Source organism: Protopterus annectens, chromosome 9.part0 (genome assembly GCF_019279795.1).
Source record: "Protopterus annectens isolate FY-2018-M chromosome 9.part0, PAN1.0, whole genome shotgun sequence".
Lineage (NCBI taxonomy): Eukaryota > Metazoa > Chordata > Ceratodontiformes > Protopteridae > Protopterus > Protopterus annectens.
The window spans coordinates 1,910,353,737-1,910,373,592 of record NC_056743.1 but is presented as its reverse complement, the minus strand read 5'-3'; the positions used below and the strand labels follow the sequence as shown (position 1 = coordinate 1,910,373,592).

At 42.2% G+C, this 19,856-nt stretch overlaps 1 protein-coding gene across 4 annotated transcripts in view; it reads left to right on the top strand.

Annotated features, from left to right (window-relative positions):
* TRIP10 (thyroid hormone receptor interactor 10) overlaps positions 1-19,856 on the top strand; it is a 1,409,323-nt gene that overhangs the window by 1,276,249 nt on the left and 113,218 nt on the right. The window lies entirely within an intron of this gene.

Here is a 19,856-nt window from a genome sequence, read left to right as displayed (position 1 = left end):
TGTACCGTACATACAATGTATGAGGTAGGAAATGGTGCCCTTTGTGTACTGTACATAGAATGTATGAGGTAGGAAATGGTGCCCTTTGTGTACTGTACATAGAATGTATGAGGTAGGAAATGGTGCCCTTTGTGTACTGTACATAGAATGTATGAGGTAGGAAATGGTGCCCTTTGTGTACTGTACATAGAATGTATGAGGTAGGAAATGGTGCCCTTTGTGTACCGTACATAGAATGTATGAGGTAGGAAATGGTGCCCTTTGTGTACTGTACATAGAATGTATGAGGTAGGAAATGGTGCCCTTTGTGTACTACATAGAATGTATGAGGTAGGAAATGGTGCCCTTTGTGTACCGTACATAGAATGTATGAGGTAGGAAATGGTGCCCTTTGTGTACTGTACATAGAATGTATGAGGTAGGAAATGGTGCCCTTTGTGTACTGTACATAGAATGTATGAGGTAGGAAATGGTGCCCTTTGTGTACTGTACATAGAATGTATGAGGTAGGAAATGGTGCCCTTTGTGTACTGTACATAGAATGTATGAGGTAGGAAATGGTGCCCTTTGTGTACTGTACATAGAATGTATGAGGTAGGAAATGGTGCCCTTGTACTGTACATAGAATGTATGAGGTAGGAAATGGTGCCCTTTGTACTGTACATAGAATGTATGAGGTAGGAAATGGTGCCCTTTGTGTACTGTACATAGAATGTATGAGGTAGGAAATGGTGCCCTTTGTGTACTGTACATAGAATGTATGAGGTAGGAAATGGTGCCCTTTGTGTACTGTACATAGAATGTATGAGGTAGGAAATGGTGCCCTTTGTGTACTGTACATAGAATGTATGAGGTAGGAAATGGTGCCCTTTGTGTACTGTACATAGAATGTATGAGGTAGGAAATGGTGCCCTTTGTGTACTGTACATAGAATGTATGAGGTAGGAAATGGTGCCCTTTGTGTGCTGTACATAGAATGTATGAGGTAGGAAATGGTGCCCTTTGTGTACTGTACTTAGAATGTATGCGGTAGGAAATGGTGCCCTTTGTGTACCGTACATAGAATGTATGAGGTAGGAAATGGTGCCCTTTGTGTACCGTACATAGAATGTATGAGGTAGGAAATGGTGCCCTTTGTGTACCGTACATAGAATGTATGAGGTAGGAAATGGTGCCCTTTGTGTACCGTACATAGAATGTATGAGGTAGGAAATGGTGCCCTTTGTGTACTGTACATAGAATGTATGAGGTAGGAAATGGTGCCCTTTGTGTACTGTACATAGAATGTATGAGGTAGGAAATGGTGCCCTTTTGTGTACTGTACATACAATGTATGAGGTAGGAAATGGTGCCCTTTGTGTACTGTACATACAATGTATGAGGTAGGAAATGGTGCCCTTTGTGTACTGTACATAGAATGTATGAGGTAGGAAATGGTGCCCTTTGTGTATTGTACGTAGAATGTATGAGGTAGGAAATGGTGCCCTTTGTGTACCGTACATAGAATGTATGAGGTAGGAAATGGTGCCCTTTGTGTACTGTACATACAATGTATGAGGTAGGAAATGGTGCCCTTTGTGTATTGTACATAGAATGTATGAGGTAGGAAATGGTGCCCTTTGTGTACTGTACATAGAATGTATGAGGTAGGAAATGGTGCCCTTTGTGTACTGTCCATAGAATGTATGAGGTAGGAAATGGTGCCCTTTGTGTACTGTCCATAGAATGTATGAGGTAGGAAATGGTGCCCTTTGTGTACTGTCCATAGAATGTATGAGGTAGGAAATGGTGCCCTTTGTGTACCGTACATAGAATGTATGAGGTAGGAAATGGTGCCCTTTGTGTACCGTACATAGAATGTATGAGGTAGGAAATGGTGCCCTTTGTGTACCGTACATAGAATGTATGAGGTAGGAAATGGTGCCCTTTGTGTACTGTACATAGAATGTATGAGGTAGGAAATGGTGCCTTTTGTGTACCGTCCATAGAATGTATGAGGTAGGAAATAGTGCCCTTTGTGTACTGTACATAGAATGTATGAGGTAGGAAATGGTGCCCTTTGTGTACTGTACATAGATTAATTGAAAATGAATTCCTGGAAGAAAAGCTCCAGTAAGACCAATGTCGTATCAAATGAATAGGTAAACTTTTTTTTCTTATTCTCTTAAGGTGGCTTCTTGTAGCCCAATGTTTGATTCCCTTAGTCTGAATTTGCCTACTATATAGCTCTGATCAAGGCATTTAGGAAACTGGGCTAGGCTCCTCGGTTTCTTGGATCGTATATCTAGTACCTACCTTTGAACCTTTTTGAATGATTCACAGAACCTGAGACTCTGGTATGTGATGCCAGAGAGACAGAAGTTGAAGACCTAGAAGGTGTAAATACTTTAGGGGGCAAGTAATCTGTTCTTTTTTGGGTTGTCCTTAGTTTAGGGTAGCCTCCTCTTTGTTCTTTAAACCTCCGTACCACTGCTTTGTTGATTACCATTTTGTTCTCTTTCCTGAAAGAGGAGCCTAACTAAAAGAGAGAGACTTGAAAAATCTGGATAACCCCCTGAATTAACTTTCCTCTTTCATAGCTTTTTCATCAAACCTTTTAAGGACCTCATCAGAGGATTGTCCAGATACCACTTCTGTCAAGGGAAGCATTCAGGAGCTCAGCCTTCCCATCATTTGGCAAATCCTGAGAATGTAGCCAAGCAAATCTTCTAATCACTGACCTTGGTGGAAGCTGATTTGGCTACAGCATCAGTCATGTCCTTAGCACATTCTAAATAATGTTTGGTTATCCGACACACACAAGAGAAACAGAATTTAGGGATGCTTTAGTTTCTGATGAAGGCAGCTTGACAATTAATTTCCTCATATTTGTCAAAGGAAGCCATCAGGAATTTTTGGACATGAGCCTGACAGTTTACTGTTCTGAAGGTCAAGGCATAGGAAGACTATGTATGTATTTATGTATGTATGTGCTTTGTTTTTGTTTATTTTCACTTGGTTAGTCTGACTGGGCGTAAGACCCCTTTGGAGAAAAGTTACAGGGCAAAAAAATAAAATTTGCAATTAACATTTGACACTTGCTGAGTTCTGAAACAATACTAAGTGAAAAAAGGTAGCTGAAGAAATTTTTAAAAAAATTGTATAATGCTGTACTATGCAATTTTAAATAAATATAGCAATGCTATGAAGTATGATGGTCAAAAATGAGAGCGTTCTTATTATACTACGATGGAAGGAGATTGTGTTCGAAAGGATGGTAATTCTCATCATGAGGACAGTAGGTGGAACATTCTGATCAGTGAAGTGTAGCATTTATAGTATGTGAAACTATTGGGGGGAAACGATGCAGATCAGTAGGTTGGCAGTTGGGGAAAACGATGCAGATCAGTAGGTTGGCAGTTGGGGAAAACGATGCAGATCAGTAGGTTGGCATTTGGGGAAGAGGATGCAGATCAGTAGGTTGGCAGTTGGGGAAGAGGAAGGGAGGTAAAGAAAGGCAAGAAAAAAGAAAGATAAATGGAAATAACTGAGCAGGGAAGAGAACATTCATTATAAACCATAATTGTTAAAGATGAAAAAGAGAATGAGAAATAAAATATGGCAGATTGTATAGGGTGCGTTGTGTAACAAAAAAATAGTAGTGAGGTGGAGAGTGGAGAGGGATAAGGAACTAGGAAGTTGGGTACACATGTGGAGTTCCCCTTTAAGTGTGAATTTCTTCCAGACCTGTCAAAGGCTTTTCCCGTTTGTCAGAAGGAATATGATTAGCTGCTGTAATGCATTTAGCAGAAGCTGATTTTGACAAATTGCTGCAGAATCTGATCTGGGTTTAGAAAAAAAAGAATTTGTGTGTCTGGGGCACCTCTTAACAATCTATCCAAGTTTCTTGGATTAGGCAACTGACTTGATGGTCAGGCAAATTGCAAGCTGCCTGTGGCATTCTGTAGCGCTGGCAACACAGGAGGAAAAAGTGCAGGTTGAGGAAAAATCCATGTGTAACAAATCACAATATCTTTGAGATTTTGGGGTTTTGTTTTGTTCCCAGTGAAATGAGTCCTGCATTCCGACAGCAGTGTCCATAAAAGATGACTCCTTAAAACCAGATTCTCTGTTATGAAAGAGGAAACTTCAACACATTCCTAGTCTAAATTGTGTCCGTCCTACTGGGAATTTATCTGTGGGGGGGACTCAGAAGACCAAGCCTCTATATATACCCTTTGGAAAGTCTAACCAGTCTTCCCCATGGGTTTGAGGAGAGGACCCTCCCCCAGACAAATGGCTAGAAGTGTGGTCCCCTCCATGGGAAGGAAGCTCTGTGTACCAGCCGAAAGGCATCCCCCAGTGTCTTCCCCACAGCCAGCAAGAGTGGTTCTCCCTTGCCCAACAAGGGCAGCTGAGCAGCTGCACAGGACGTGCTAGTCTCCAGCTCTGTAGTGGCTTCCCGAGCGGCAACATCCAAGTGACCAAGAGGAAGAGATTAGTGGTCTGAGGAGCAACTGCTGGCCACAGCGAAGTCACCCACTGGTAGCAAAGAGGAAGCTGGAGTGGAAGCGGAAGTTCATGAGTAATTTTTTTTCCTTTTTACCGGTACACAAGTCCATGTCCTGGCCAGAAAAGAAGCATTACAAGTGGATAGCTGAGACTAGAGTTGGTGTTGCTTTTTGAGGGGAAATGTATTTTCTGAGGTAAAACTTTGTGCCAAACACCAAAACAGATTAGACCCAGCACTTCACAAAACATTGTTAAGCACAAGCAGAACACTTTCCTCACAAAAACTAAAAATAAACCAGGGATTCCCACATGGGCACAGGACCAACTGTCCGCCAAAAAGGAGGCCTACTAAGTAGTTAGTAGAGATTTGATGAGTCAGTAAAACAACTTGTCAGGAATTAGAAGTACTAAGGTAAAAGTTTTAATGGGCCACCCTCAAAGCCAAAAGTCCAAGCCTCTGACAATAAAAATTGAAGTAAAAGTTCAGATGTTATTCACAAAAATTAAATATTTACAAGGGATTCTCATGAGGGAATTGTGACGCCCGTGCAGTGGCCCAGTAATCAATGAGCCTCAATCCTCACCACTGGCAACAGTGAGGGACATACACAATGGGAGGATGACAAGGACACACACAGTAAAGTACAGCTTCTCTTAACAGCACACAGAGATAAGTCAGTCTGGGTCTGTTTTTTCCCTCTTTCTCGAGTTCCCCAGTAAAACTCCCCACTGGCACAGCTATAGGATTAAGCTCTCAGCTGAGGGGGTCAAGCCAAGACCTCCAGTACCCTCTCTGTCCAGCCAGTGTTTTGTGTCCCTGCCCAAGTAGCTGACACATGCACACTTTGAGATTTAATTTATATACAAACACACACATACACCTGGGGAAGGCTGGAACAGGTTTGCTAGCTATGTCCCCATCTGCCCAGACTATAAGGTAGTTTATCACTGCCATCAACCCCTACTTACCAGCTACTATAAGGCCCTTACAAAGGGTGCCTAATCCTGCTTTGTAATGTTACTGTTATTCCAAATGGTAGTTGTAACCAAGACTTGCAAGGCTGTGGCCTGTACAGTGTCACGACATACATATGCAAGTACCCTAAGAGCTTAAATATGTCTCAGAAATGTCAGCCACAAAGATAGGTTTAAATATATTTAATAATAAATAATAAAAGAACAAGACCATACTCAGAAAACAAACACAGTTACTTCAGAGTTCAAAGTCACAGGAAATATTTTAAAACAACATTGCAGGACAATCTCGCATAAATAAAGAAAACATCTAAACTAATCTTTACTGTATTCCTATCTATATCTAAAAAAAATACTGTACCCTGGTTACTTACTATTAGCAAGGCAAGTGCTGATGAGTGGATGTTCTTGCAAGATCCAAGACAAAATACAAAATGCAAAGTCTCTCTCTCTGAGAGACAGTTCTCAAATTAATATCAAACATTACTACTGGGTCAATTTGGATGACATCACTCAGTCACCTGCCTTCAGTTACCAGGCTGACGGAAACATAACCGAATTTAACATTTCTGTGTGAAAAATGCACATCTCTCAGATGTTTGCTCAGAACTGGAAGTTGTAAAACAAACACTTTTACATTTTAAACCTAGTAATTACTTCTCTCCAAGACTATAGAAAAACTTGTAGCTCTAGACATTGTCTGCTTCTCTGAAACTGAGAGATAACACAATTATAAAACAATTTCAACTTATTTTCTTGAAGTTTTGCAAGTTAACTGTGTATATTCCAGCTTCTACTATTAAAACATACATTTGCACAGGTATATAGTTTATATAAATCTCTGTTCTTTTCCAGTTGCGTACACTGTGGGCACATCCTTGAAGCTCAATACTGTACAAACCCTGTTCAACACACACTTCTGCACGAGTAGTTTAATATGCACATAACATATAGTTCTAATACATTTGTAAGACCAGCATTTGAATCATGTTGATATTCACACATATTCTTCTTTCGGCTTTTCCCGGTTAGGGGTCACCACAGTGGAACTCAGTCCACCAATGATTGGCAAAAGATTTTTACGGTACCGAGGTGCCAGCTAGATGCCCAACCTTCAACGAAGGCACGCCCATTCATGCATGTCTTTCGAATGCCACTCAACCATGGGGAGGACATGTAGACTCCACACAGAAGGCACTCCAGCCGAGAATCGAACGGGAGAACCTCTTGCTGTGAGGCGACAACGCTACTGCTGCACCACCGCGGCTTGCATGTTGATATTCACACACATGACATATGATTATTTACAAAATTCCAGATAGCTGGGTTGGCAGGGTCACAGGAACCATCAACGAAAGAATAGGATTTTGATGTAAACGTTTAGTGACAACCACTGAAAACCCTCACACTACTAAAAAATATTTTTTATTAAAACTAAACTATTGACTTTTGACATATTAATTGATGAAGGTTATCTCCAGTGAGGAACTTATCTGCCCAGCCTTGTAAAAGTGCTGCCCAACAGAAGAGGTCTGTCTTTGCCGGTAAGTAAGTTCTGAAGTTTTGGCGCCCTAGCCGCTGACATTATCCTGCTACTCTTGTACGTAGCAGTGACTCGGGCACGTGGAAGGTGCCCTAAAGTTTTGTAAGCTGGTCAATGTAGCTTAGTCACTAACGATGTTCTTCATTCAGTCACTGCTGCAGTTGTCCTGCATGCATGCTTTCTTCAGGAAGCGTTGGTATAATTTGGGAAAGTGCTGACTTAATATTCATCACATCTGAGGAAATGACATTGACCTTGCCTGTAACTTGAGAAATTCGTTATATAGCTTTCAGTTTAACTGGAATTTGTTGACTCAGCATTCTGTTTTGATGTAATATAAATAAAGTTCATGCCTTCTGAGCATCATTAAGGTGAAAACAGAGGCTTTCCAGGAACTGAAATGTTCTGAGAACGTTGCACTTGAGTAAACCTGAAAACTTGTCTATGCCAAATCCTAAAGGTGCTTGCTAGAGGCTGTGTTTACTGTCCTGGTGGTTTCATGGTACATTTAGTTAGGAAACATGACGCCATCCTTTTCAGGTGCCATTACCTACTGCACATGCTGGCATAGTGTCCAGAGGTTAGTGCTTGAATTTTGAGGGAGGTGATGCTATGAGTCTTATCTGGGCAAAGCTATAACAGAAAAGGCAGCAGATGATCCAGAAAAAAGGAGGTCATTGTCCCACTGTACTCATCCCTCATTAGACCCATTATAGAGTATAATGCCCCATTTTGTATGTACCTCACAAGACATCTGCAAGAGCTGGAAAGGCTACAGAAATGCCTCACTTATAGAATCACAGGCCTAAAGCAGATGTCATATGCTGACCGTCTACAAAAACTCCAACTATACTCTGTGGCATATCGTCTATTCAGAGGTGATCTCTGCTTAATATACAAGGCCATGTCAAACCCCGAGCTGTTGGACATGCTCCACTTAAAGAAATCCCAATCCCTCAGAGCCACACACTCCGGGGATCTAAACCTTGTCATCACAATGAACAAAACATGCTGGAGGGATAGGTTTCTGATCCAGAGACTCCCCATACTCTGGAATAGACTGCCCATACATGTCAAGCAGAGTGCCTCATTGGCCCTCTTCAAAAGCAACCTTGATAATTGGATGGGAGATGGGGAAATTCACCCCGGGGATCATGTCAGTTGCCCTGCTAGACAGGGATCCAGAGAAGTAAATAATGTGGGAAGAAATATCCAGGGAATTGTTATGGCTAGGCTTGTATAGGCCCTAGGGCCGATAGCCTAGTACCAACCTATGACTCAGCTGAAAATAGGAACAATATCTGTTAAAGAAATGGAATAAGATTTTTATGTTGGAAACTAATTCAACACCTACATCACTTATTTCAAATGTATGGGACCCATTCTAGACTGAGGTACCTTTTTATAGAAAACACACGTATTCAAATGTGCTAATTGCTGTTGTCTGTAATCTTGATTGGGCACACTGCCATCTGACAATTCAATGTGAATCTTTTTTCCCTTGAAAAGAGTACCTCTCTGCTGTTTTTCATAAGGGATGGATTCATTTAACTCAAAAATGATATGGTGCAAAAAAATCATTTGCAGGGATTTAAGTCACATTTTAATTCTATTTTTTCTGTCATTACCTTAGCTCGATGTTGTATAATTTAATAAATATGACTTTAGCAGGAGTCCCTCTTTCCTTCATGACATAAAATGGTTTAATTTAGCTCCTTCACGTGATTGATCTTCGTGTTTCACTGTTGCAGTCATTACATTTGGGTAATCTGCTGGCAGGTTGCCCTCATTCGGCCTGAATAACAAAGTCTTGGGTCCTGCGTCGGTTGCTGTCTCCTCTTCCATGACGTTAGGTCATCTGGGGGTATAAAACATGCAGCCAACGCCATTTTAATCAGTCAGTCTTGCGCAGTGCCCGAAGCAGAAGCAGTTCACAAGTGCCGGTCGGCCGACTCCTGAAATTTTCACATTGGAGTTTCAGAACCGATGTCTTCAAACTAAAGCTAAGTACCCCTTTGGGTAAACTTTTTCTTGCTCCTTACCGATGTCAGTAAAAGTTAATAATTACATTACTTGTGGGAAGCAAATACCACATAAGGATTTTCATTTGTACTGTATTCTTTGCCTAGGCCCAGATCATAATGTGCCTTGCTGTCGGTTTTGTGCTAGATTTAACCAACGCACTATTAAGCGTCTGTATAGTTTTGCTTCTAAATATTTTGGATCAAGATTTAATTATCCTGAAATGTCATCAGTTAGCAATCCGACTACTGGAGTTCACAAAAAACGCAAAGAAAAAGAGACAGACCGTTGAGGTCCAAAACAGACTAAGCTTCTCCTAAGCCAGTCGCCAGTTTGCCGGTACTCTGTGAGGAGCTTTCGCAGCCCCTGATACCCGCTACTGTTGAGTCGCAGGCCTCTACCGAGACCCATTCGGAGTCCGGTATGCCACAAGATTCTCAGAGAATTGAACCCACAGATGTCTCTCCCTTGGATGGGTCCAGAGCCGCTGAGCAGGCACCGAAGGGTGTTTTCAGGTCTCGACATGTTTATATAAAACAGACTCAAGCCTCAAAAACAAGGTCAAAAACAGCTTCTGTGTGTAAAAAACCGACACATGAGCCACGTGCTCAAGCCCCTATTCCTAAAAAAACAGATGATCGAAATAGCTGAGGACTTAATTACCTTGATCAGGGGTTCCCAACCCCCCCGCTAAGAGGCCTAGGCAAGGCACTGATTATGAATCTTCAGGTCAGGTTTCCATTTCTTCTGATTCCTCTTCTGATCCGGAATTTTCTGTTCTACTCTGAGGATTCTGATGCAGAGGAATCCAACCCATCTGCATCTCCTCCTGAGGATTACTATTTTGGAGAACATTTGCATACTTTAAGGGAACATTTTCACTGGGAAAGTCAGGACTTTTCTGAATCAAAAAAGAGGCTTAGGGATTTTCTTCTTCTTCCTCAGCATAGGCCTTTGCCTATACCCCCTGTACTAGACATTGTGGTTGATGTGTTTTCAGAATCAAGCACGGCTCCTGATTTCCTACCTCCAGCTCCTAGTAAGCCAGACAGATATTACAGGGTTCCTGACTCCCACAAATTTCTATTCAAGCATCCTGCTGCGGATCCAAAGACTATTTCTCAGGGTCCCAAGGGTGTAAAGGCCTCTACAGCCAAAAATCCTACCCCCTCTGATAGAGATTCCAGGGCGCTGGACAGATGGGGAAAGAAGGTTTATACGTCTGCTACCTTGGCAATCAGAGCCTTAAACTGACAGTTTCATATGCTTAAATATCAACAGCATGTTATGGGCTTACTGAAACCGAAAATTGTTGATTTCTGATTGTGTGGAAAATAGAGTTACAGGAATTATTGCATTCAGCAGAACAAGTTGGAAAGCATATTTTGCAATGTGGTTTTGATTCCTTGGAGGCCTCTTGCAGGACCACAGTTACTGGATCTCTGATTAAAAGGCATGCCTGGCTCAAGGAGTAAAATCTGCCTGATCATGTTAAAGCTAAATTGTTGGATGCTCACTTACAGCATGATATTCTGGTAATAAGGCAGAAGAGGTTTTAAAGAAAATGGAAGACAAAGCTAAATCTATGCAAACTGTAAAAGATTTCTTGCAAGTGCAGCCACCCAGGTTTAGTAGGCACTGGCCTACAAAAAATTGGTCCTTTCCTGTGTCCAACAGAGCCACTCAAGGCAAATCCCAGCAGTCAAAAGGCTGCAGATTCCAATCATAGGGTTCTTACAGGTCAAAGAAATGGGGTGCCTCCACCTCCAAATCTGGAGGAAACAAAGCACAACCCTATAGTAAGCAGTCTCAATGACTTTCCTCTACCATCACCAAGCACTTATCTTTTAGCAGCCCCATTGGGGGAAAACTAGCACTTCATGCTCAAAATTGGCAGTTAATTACCCAGGACAAGTGGGTATCGAACATAGTATCCCAGGGGTACAGATTTCATTTCCATACTTTGCCAATTCCAAACGGTTGGCCAGATCTGCCACAAAATCAATGGGCAGAGGCTCACAAACACATTACGTCCCTCATGGATACGGGGGCTATTCAACCAGTACCAGAACAGGAAAAAGGACAAGGTTTTTATTCAAGACTGTTCCTGGTACCCAGAAAAGACGATTCTTGGTGTCCAATAGTGGACTTATCGATTTTGAACATGTACCTTGTTGTACATGTTGGGAGGGTGGCCTAATGGTTAAGGTGTTTGCCTTACAAACACAAGGTACAGGGTTCGAGTCTCACAAGGGATAATTAGCTAGGCTTAAAATGGCTCGCAAGGGCAGTTAGCCTAGTACTAATCTATGAACCTATAAAAGATAATTTTTAGGGGATCACATCAGTCGCCCTGCTAGACAAGGGTCCAGGGAAGTAAATGGTGTGGGAAGAAATAGCCAGGGAATTGTTATGGCTAGGCTTGTATAGGCCCTAGGGCCGATAGCCTAGTACAAACCTATGAACCTGAACATTCCAAAATTCAAAATGCTGACTTTACAACAGCTACTGTCGATGCTGGGCACGAACGCTTGGTTAGTGACTCTAGACTTAAGAGGCATACCTGCATATCCCAATAAGGGAATCATGCAGAAGATACCTCCGCTTCAAGGCAGGTTTTTTGCATTACCAATTATCTGCACTGTCCTTTGACTTATCTGCTGTGCCCAGGGTCTTTACAAAGTGCCTGGCACCAGTAATTGCATTCTGCAGACAAAGAAGCATACAGATTTATCCTTATCTGGACGACTGTCTCATTCAAGCAGAGGACAAGGACACTCTTCAACATCTGGCATTTGTAAAAAGGCTTCTATCATGCCTAGGGTAAACAATAAACGAAAAGAAATCCCAACTGATACCCTCTCAATAATTACATTTCTGGGTGAAAGCTTGAATACAACTCCCCATATGGCTTGCCTTACGCCAGACAAAGGCAACTGACAATATATTTCAAACAAATGGCAACAAAAACCCAGTTATCTGCAAGACAAATTCTGCAGGCTTTGGGGTTCATGTCATCCTGCATTCTGCTAATTCCATATGCGAGACTGCATACGAGGAAACTTCAATGGTACCTAAAAAGTTTATGGAGCCAACATTGTCACAGTCTGGAAACAATGATTCCTCTTATTCCCTGCCTACAACAGGAGTTCCTTTGGTGGGCAGAGACATGTCACCAAAACAAGGGACTGTCTTTCTCTCTACCCCCTGCCACCCAAACCCCAACTATAGATGCATCAGACTATGCTTGGGGGATCCACCTGGCGGGGAGATGCATTCAGGGAAAATGAAATCCAAAACAAATGCATCTGCATATCAACCAGGAAGAGATGCTAGCTGTTCAGAATGCTCTGACAGCCTTCAAGGACTTGCTTCATCCAGGACAACTACTGATAAAAGTCAGACAACACCACGTTTATGTGGTACATAAGCAAGGGGGTACACATTCCTACCCCCTTTGCAGACTAGCCATGACATTGTGGAGCATGGCTTTGACTTACCAAATACATCTTCAAGCTCAATTCCTGCCAGGAAAACAAAATACTCTGGCAGACCTAAGCAGAAATCTTATGGACCCATACGAATGGAAACTGGATCCACAAATCTTCAGCATGTTAGCACGGAAATGGGGGAGCCCAGACATAGATTTATTTGCCACTTCCCAAACTTATCAGCTGGACAAATTCTGCACAAGAATTCATCACAAAAAAGTATGGAAAGTGGACGCCCTATCCTTCAGTTGGAAAAACCTGTCAGTCTATGCCTTTCCCCCTCTGCCTCTTCTCTCCAAGGTCTTACTAAAAGTCAGACAGGGAAAACCAAAAATGATCCTAGTTGCTCCGGAATGGCCTCTATAACACTGGTACCCACTTTTAAGGAACATGTCTCAATTTCCCCCTTGGTGCTGGCCTCAAATACCTCCTCTACTGTCTCAGCAGAACAATCAAATTCTGCACACTCTGCTCCAAACTCTGAACCTTGTAGCATGGCTGATCATTTAATTATTCAAACAACACCTCTCAGTAAATCTGTGATGGATGTCATTTTGGAAGCCAGAAGGCCTAGTACTAGAAAATCTTATGCTGATAAATGGAAGCGATCCTGTGCTTGGAACCAAGCACAAGGAACAGACACAACAAAGCCCAACATTCCTCAGATTTTACAATATTTGACTGAGATGCTTGACAAGGGCCTATGTTTTTCTTCAGTAAAAATCCGTGCCTCTGCCATCTCGGCTCATTACAACACAGAGCCTCCCCTCTTTTCTCAGCCTCTGCTTAAACAATATCTTAGAGGGGCCAAAAATGTAAGGCCTCCCAGAAGATCTCCAACTCCTGCATGGGACCTCAATTTCCAATTTCGTACTGGAAAAACTCACCCTGCCTCCTTTTGAACCAGCAGCTACTGCGGATATAAAATTTCTGTCTTGGAAAACAGCTTTTCTCTTGGCAGTCACTTCAGCAAGAAGGGTTTCAGAACTACAGGCCCTCATGACAGTGGAGCCTTTTATTATTTTTTACCTGGACAAGGGTGTCCCTCAGGACCAATACCTCTTTTATGCCTAAGGTGGTATCCAGTGTGGCTCTTAACCAGACCATTCATCTGCCAACATTTTACCCAAATCCGCAGAACAAGGGGTAGCGGATTCTGCATTCCTTGGATGTACACAGACAACTAAGATTCTACTTAAACAGGACCAGTTCTCTAAGAAAATCTGAGCAACTACTGGTAGCATTTGCTGCAGGATCAGAGGGGAAGGCTATATCAAAGCAGACTATTTCTAAGTGGATAAGCCCCTGCATTCGTTTCTGCTATTTGCACCATGATAAACTGGTGCCCAAGGGGATCAGATCGCATTCCACCAGGGCTGCCTCTACTTCAGCAGCTTTTCTCAGAGGAGTTCCAACCAAAGACATTCTAGAAGCTGCTACTTGGAGCTCAGTTCATACGTTCACAAAGCATTATCATTGACCTCTCTTTTCCAAATCCAGGGCAGGCTTTGCCACTGCAGTGCTGCAGGGCCTTATAGCTGCTCCTAATGCTGTTTAGTTCCATCCTCCCATCCATAGCTTTGGGATTCTACCCAAATGTAATGAATGCAACAGTGAAACACGAAGAACATAGTACAGTTGTGTACACTTACCATAAATGTAGATGTTCGAGTGTATTCACTGTTGCAGTCTGGGTTACCCACCCGCCAGCCCCCTTTCTATACCTTTTCTTTCCTTCACTATACTCAAAAGCCTTTGTGGTGTATTTGCTTTTAGTTGAAGGTAAATTTTATGTTTCTAAGGTGCATTTATATATTTACAGTTTATATATATATATTTGCTCCCAATTTGGGGGGCACCTGACATCTGGTTAAGAAAAACTGATTAAAATGGTGTCGGCTGCATGTTTTATACCCCTGACGACCTGACGTCATGGAAGAGGAGACAGCAACCAACGCAGGACCCAAGACTTTATTATTCAGGCCGACTGAGGACAACCTGCCAGCAGATTACCCAAATGTAATGACTGCAACAGTGAATACACTCTAACATCTACATTTATGGTAAGTGTACACAACTGTACTTTGAGAGATGCAACTTTTCATCAGGTGATATTTTTCTTCTGTGTTAATGCATTGCTGTTGCAGTCACAGTCTGTCTTTTCTACATCAGTACCTAGTGTCACGTGAACTTTTGGTATATTTTTGGGAACAGAACAGTTGATCTTGGACCTAACTGGTGTGTGTCACCACCTGTCCTGCTTATCAGCTGCTGCTGGTGATTAGGTTCTGATCACCAAGCAGTACTAGTTCTTGTTCTTACAAAACTGGATGGAAAAGAGGAAACTCATTGTTGTGTAATTCTAGCTGTTGTCCTCCTGTGTTTGTCTGATCTTGAAGCTAGTATTTATAAGTAGCAGTGTGTGTGTGTGTGTGTGTGTGTGTGTGTGTGTGTGTGTGTTGGGGATTTAGATGACTTTTCTTTCCTGCAGAAAGAAGTATTAGAAAGTTTCTAGCTTTTGACTAATCTTTCTGGTCAGTACATGTTGGAGAGTTTTCGGTATATATGGGTGTTTCTTGCTGCGTGCAGTTTGTGTTTCATCATTGATGATGATGAGTCCTACTGGCTGTTTTATTCAAATGGAAAATTCCACATTTTGTCCAAACAGCAGTGGTGCTACTGTCATGTGAAAGGTTCTGGAGCTGTGTTCAGGATTATTGTGTAACATTAGTACAGTCAATTCTGTATAGGCGAGAGGGGGGTTATTCAGTCATTCAGCACAAACTATGCTGTATTCATAGTAATCAGACACCTTCCAAATCTTACCTCACAGAGGCAGTGCTTATTTAGTGGCCCTAGTCATGAATTCTGGATTTTGTGACAGGATTCTTTCATTGATACTAGTGTCATATATAATGGATTTTGTAACCAGAGTGATTCAGTGATGATACTGATGTTAAGAGTATAGATTTTGTGGCAGTGGTGATAACACTAGTATGTTGTACTGTGGATTTTGTGGCAGTGGTGATAACACTAGTGTGTGGGACTGTGGATTTTGTGGCAGTGGTGATAACACTAGTGTGTGGGACTGTGGATTTTGTGGCAGTGGTGATAACACTAGTATGTGAGACTGTGGATTTTGTGGCAGTGTTGATAACACTAGTGTGTGGGACTGTGGATTTTGTGGCAGTGATGATAACTCTGGTGTGTGTGGCACTGTGGATTTTGTGGCAGTGGTGATAACTCTGGTGTCATGGATGTGGGTAGGAGCTATCCATGTGTTGTGGATCTCTGGAAGGGCTATTCAGTGATACTTGCGTTATGGAGATTGTAGTTCTCTGACAGATTTATTCATTGATGATACTATTGTGTCAGTATTTATGGTAGGGGTGATCTATGAATGATGTAGGTGATAGGATTCTTAATCTGCAGCAGGGCTAGAAAAAAGCTTAAAATATTTCTGAAAATAGTGAAACATGATGCATCAAAAGCTACTACTGAGAAAAATACAACATATTCTACAATTTTCTTCAGTTTTATTAACAAATTAATCCAAAAACAGCTTGGCTATGTGGTGCATAAGGATGGAGCCCTAACTGTGACCCATGTGACTGGAGTACAGTTAGCAGCCCTTACTGTGGAGCAACTGGACAAGGAGAGTGAGTGAGGAGTGAAGAAACATGGCCCCCTCATCTCTCCCAGGGGCTGGTGAGAGTTGCACACATTCGGCAGTGTGTTTTCTGAAGTAAAAGTTAGAGACACCACTGTGATGTCCCTGCTCTGGGCCAGTAATCATGGAACCTCAATCCTCAACACTGACACAGGTGGGGATATTTACTTGGAACAAAAATAGATACATACATTATTTACTGATGCAACTCTCTGCATGAAGAAGCACAGTTTCCCTTAAGAGCACACAGGGAACACACTCCCCTCCTGGGGCTCGACTCCCTCCTCCATCTCTCTCTCTGTGTCCAGGCCCCAAATAAGACTCCACACTGACCACAGCTGTATAGTTGAGTCCTCTGCCTCAGACAAGTGTTCCAAGCCAAATCCTCAAACACCCTCTTGGTGACACCAGTGCTGTGTGTCCCTGCTGCAAGTAACACACACACACACTTTGAAATTTAATTTTCTCACACAGACACACACACACACCTGTGAAAGACTGGCAAAGATTTATCAGCTATGCCCCTCTGCCCAGAGTATAAGTTGGATACTGCCACCAGAACACCCTAAAGCCAGCTACTCTTAAGGCTCTTACCAGGGTATCCAATTATACCTGGTAAAATTAACACTTATACAAATGGAAGTATTTGAGCAATGCAGTAAAGCTTTCAGGAGCAGCCACAGTGTCACCAAATAAATATAACTATTATCACAAGATTAAAATGTTCTCTAAAGGACGAGCCACAATAAAAAGTTTAAATATATTTAATAATTAATAAAAGAACATGAAAATACTTAATATCTATTTACTATAAACACCAGCGTTTCAGCACAGGAAATATTGAAAATAACACAGATGGACAGGTTCGCACAGCTACAGAAAAACGCTACTTAACTAAACTATATTTTCCTGACTGATATTTTCCTGACTGATCTAAAGAATTACTGTCCCCTACTTCAGTTACTAGAGCAAGGCAAGATGATATAGGTGAGTGGCCCTTTTGTCAGGTTTCATAGACAGACTGCCTTGAGACTTCTGTCTCATCTAATATTAAAGCATTTTAGTGCTGGCTTCCAGAATTACATCACACGTATCTGGTAAGATGTGTTATAGCATGTGGAAGCTATAAAACCATTTCAAAAACTTCCACCCTTCCAAAGTAGCAATTGGTTCACCCCTAAGGGCAATACAGTAGGATTCCTAGTCTTGGTTTTCACAAACATTTTGTCTCTGGCTGCAATCAGAACTATGAGCTATAATCTTTATGGCCTAAACCAGTAATTTAATTTCAGACTGTTTTCAAACTTAGCTAGACTGAAATTAACTTCTTCTCTTCCAGTATCCTCTGTTACAGTATATTAATTTCCAGTTACAATGCAGTCTGACATACAGGTGTATTTCTTTTCTGTCCAGCAGGACCCACTGTTGGTACATTTTTAACACAAGCACCTTTACAAATGCATTTTCAACACAAGCACCTATACAAATCAGTTTGATATACAAATGGCATATAATTCTTTACAAAACTCCAGCTAGCTATGCTGTCATGTGTTACATATCCACTGCCCTACTTCTGGCATAGCTGGCCATACCTCACATCATTATGTTTCTCCCCTCTTTGAAGACTCAAGCTATTTTTTCAAGTGCCCTTGAGAACTGTGGCTTGAGAGGAATGAGCCTGTCTAGGGATACATTTACCCATGCCCTCTCTTGAGAACCCACCTGCATTGGCATTGCTGACCTCACTACGGTGCTGCAGTGTCACGTCATATGCCTGCAACCATAGTCTAAACCTTAGTAACTTGCCATTTTGCTGGCTGGCTTGTTGTAGCCATAGATTCCCCTCAGACTCCTTCAGCCACCCACTGCAAATACTTGACACAAGGTCCTCCCTATCATGGTAAAGCTTCATCATGTTAACATGATACAGTTTGTGCCCCTGCCCAGCAGTTCTACCATGTAGTTAACATCACTGACCTTCCTTACCACTTTGAAGGGTCCTTCACAAGCTGCCTGCAGCTTATTGTGTCTGACAGGAACGAGAACCATAACCTGCTGTCCCACAGCATACACTCGAGCTCAAGCATTCTGGTCATACCAGACCTTTTTCTGTTGTTGGGCTCCTGCCAGGTTCTCCTGGACCAGTCCCATGAGCCTCCTAAGCCTTGTCCTGAGGTTTAGGAGATATGCCACAACAGACTTCTTGTGGGATTCACAGTCACCCTCCCACTCATCACAAATCAGCTGTAAAGGCCCCCTTACCTTATGCCCATATAACTCAAAGGGTGAAAAACCTGTGAATTCGTGGGGTACCTGTCTGTATGCATACAGCAGATGGGACAAATATTTGTCCCACTCTCTCTGAAATTGGTCTGTAAAGGTCCATAGCATGGTCTTTAGTGTAGAATTTAACCATTAGTCTGGAGTGGTAGGGGATAGTCTTTAGGTGTTTCACCCCACAGCACTTCCACAGACAAGCCAGCAGGTCTGATATGAAATTGGCACCTCTGGCAATCAGTATTTCTCTCAGGAAACCTACCCTGTGTAAAATCTCTAACAAAGCATTTGCCACCATTTGTAGACTGTCAGTTAAAAAGTTTATATTGTTTGGAAAGTGTAAGAGCCTTATTCTAGTCTCTGTGTGATCCCTGTACATATATTTGTGTGTGCGCATGCTCATTCACATTGAGAGATATTAGTGGTTTTATTTCTAGTCTCTCTGTGATGCCTTTGAATATAGTGCGTGCGTGCGTGCACGCACGGATTTAGAGAGAGAGTAACGGTTTCATTTCCAGCCTGTCTTATGGTATTGATACTGCTTGCTAGTATCTTCTGGTCTCTCTCTCCCAAACCCTTTCAGTACTCCAGATAAATGAATTGTAATGGTGGGTTAACTTTTCCAAAAGTCAAATTCTGTCGAATGTGGATGTATAACAAAAAGCGTTGTTCAGTACGTGTATATCCTGTCTTTAGTGTCTGAATAAATCTCGTCCACCAAATGTCTTTACACATGCATTTCCTAAAAAATATTTTGGCATTCAGATTGTATGTTAATACACAGAAATGTGCAAGAGGATAAATTAAAAAAATAAGGGAACAGTAGTGGATGACAAGTCCTCATAACGTTATGTTAGCATTTCCCAGACATGAGTATCACATGTAGCTGGCTGTGTTTTGTTGGCATGGGTTTGGCTGTTCTGGGTGTGACTTTGAGCAAGTCCGATAACCAGTCCAGACCCCATAAGATTCAGGTAATTTGAGCCTGCACTGTAGCGTGCAGTGTGCAACCCTAACTATGCCCCAAGTATCTCTAGGTGTCAGACGAGTTGGCAGGGAGAGAAAGACTTGTTTATCCTGAGGGGGTGAGGTGTTCATCTCTGCACTCCCTGAGGGGGGTTCATCTCTGCACTCCCTGAGGGGGGAGGCATGGTTCATAGAGGAGAGCTGTCTTTGGACAGTATTATGTGATGAGCATGGGGGGAGGGAAGATTGGTGGGTAGGTTATAACAAAACCCACCCAGGACACCCTTAAGTTCCATGCCAGCCTGCAATTGGATTTAGTCCAGTGATGAGAAGCGCTGCTGGCAGACCTGGTAATGGATGTGGCGGCAGTGGGGGAGGACCAGAAGATATAAAGCAATGGGGGAGGAGGAAACAAAAAGAC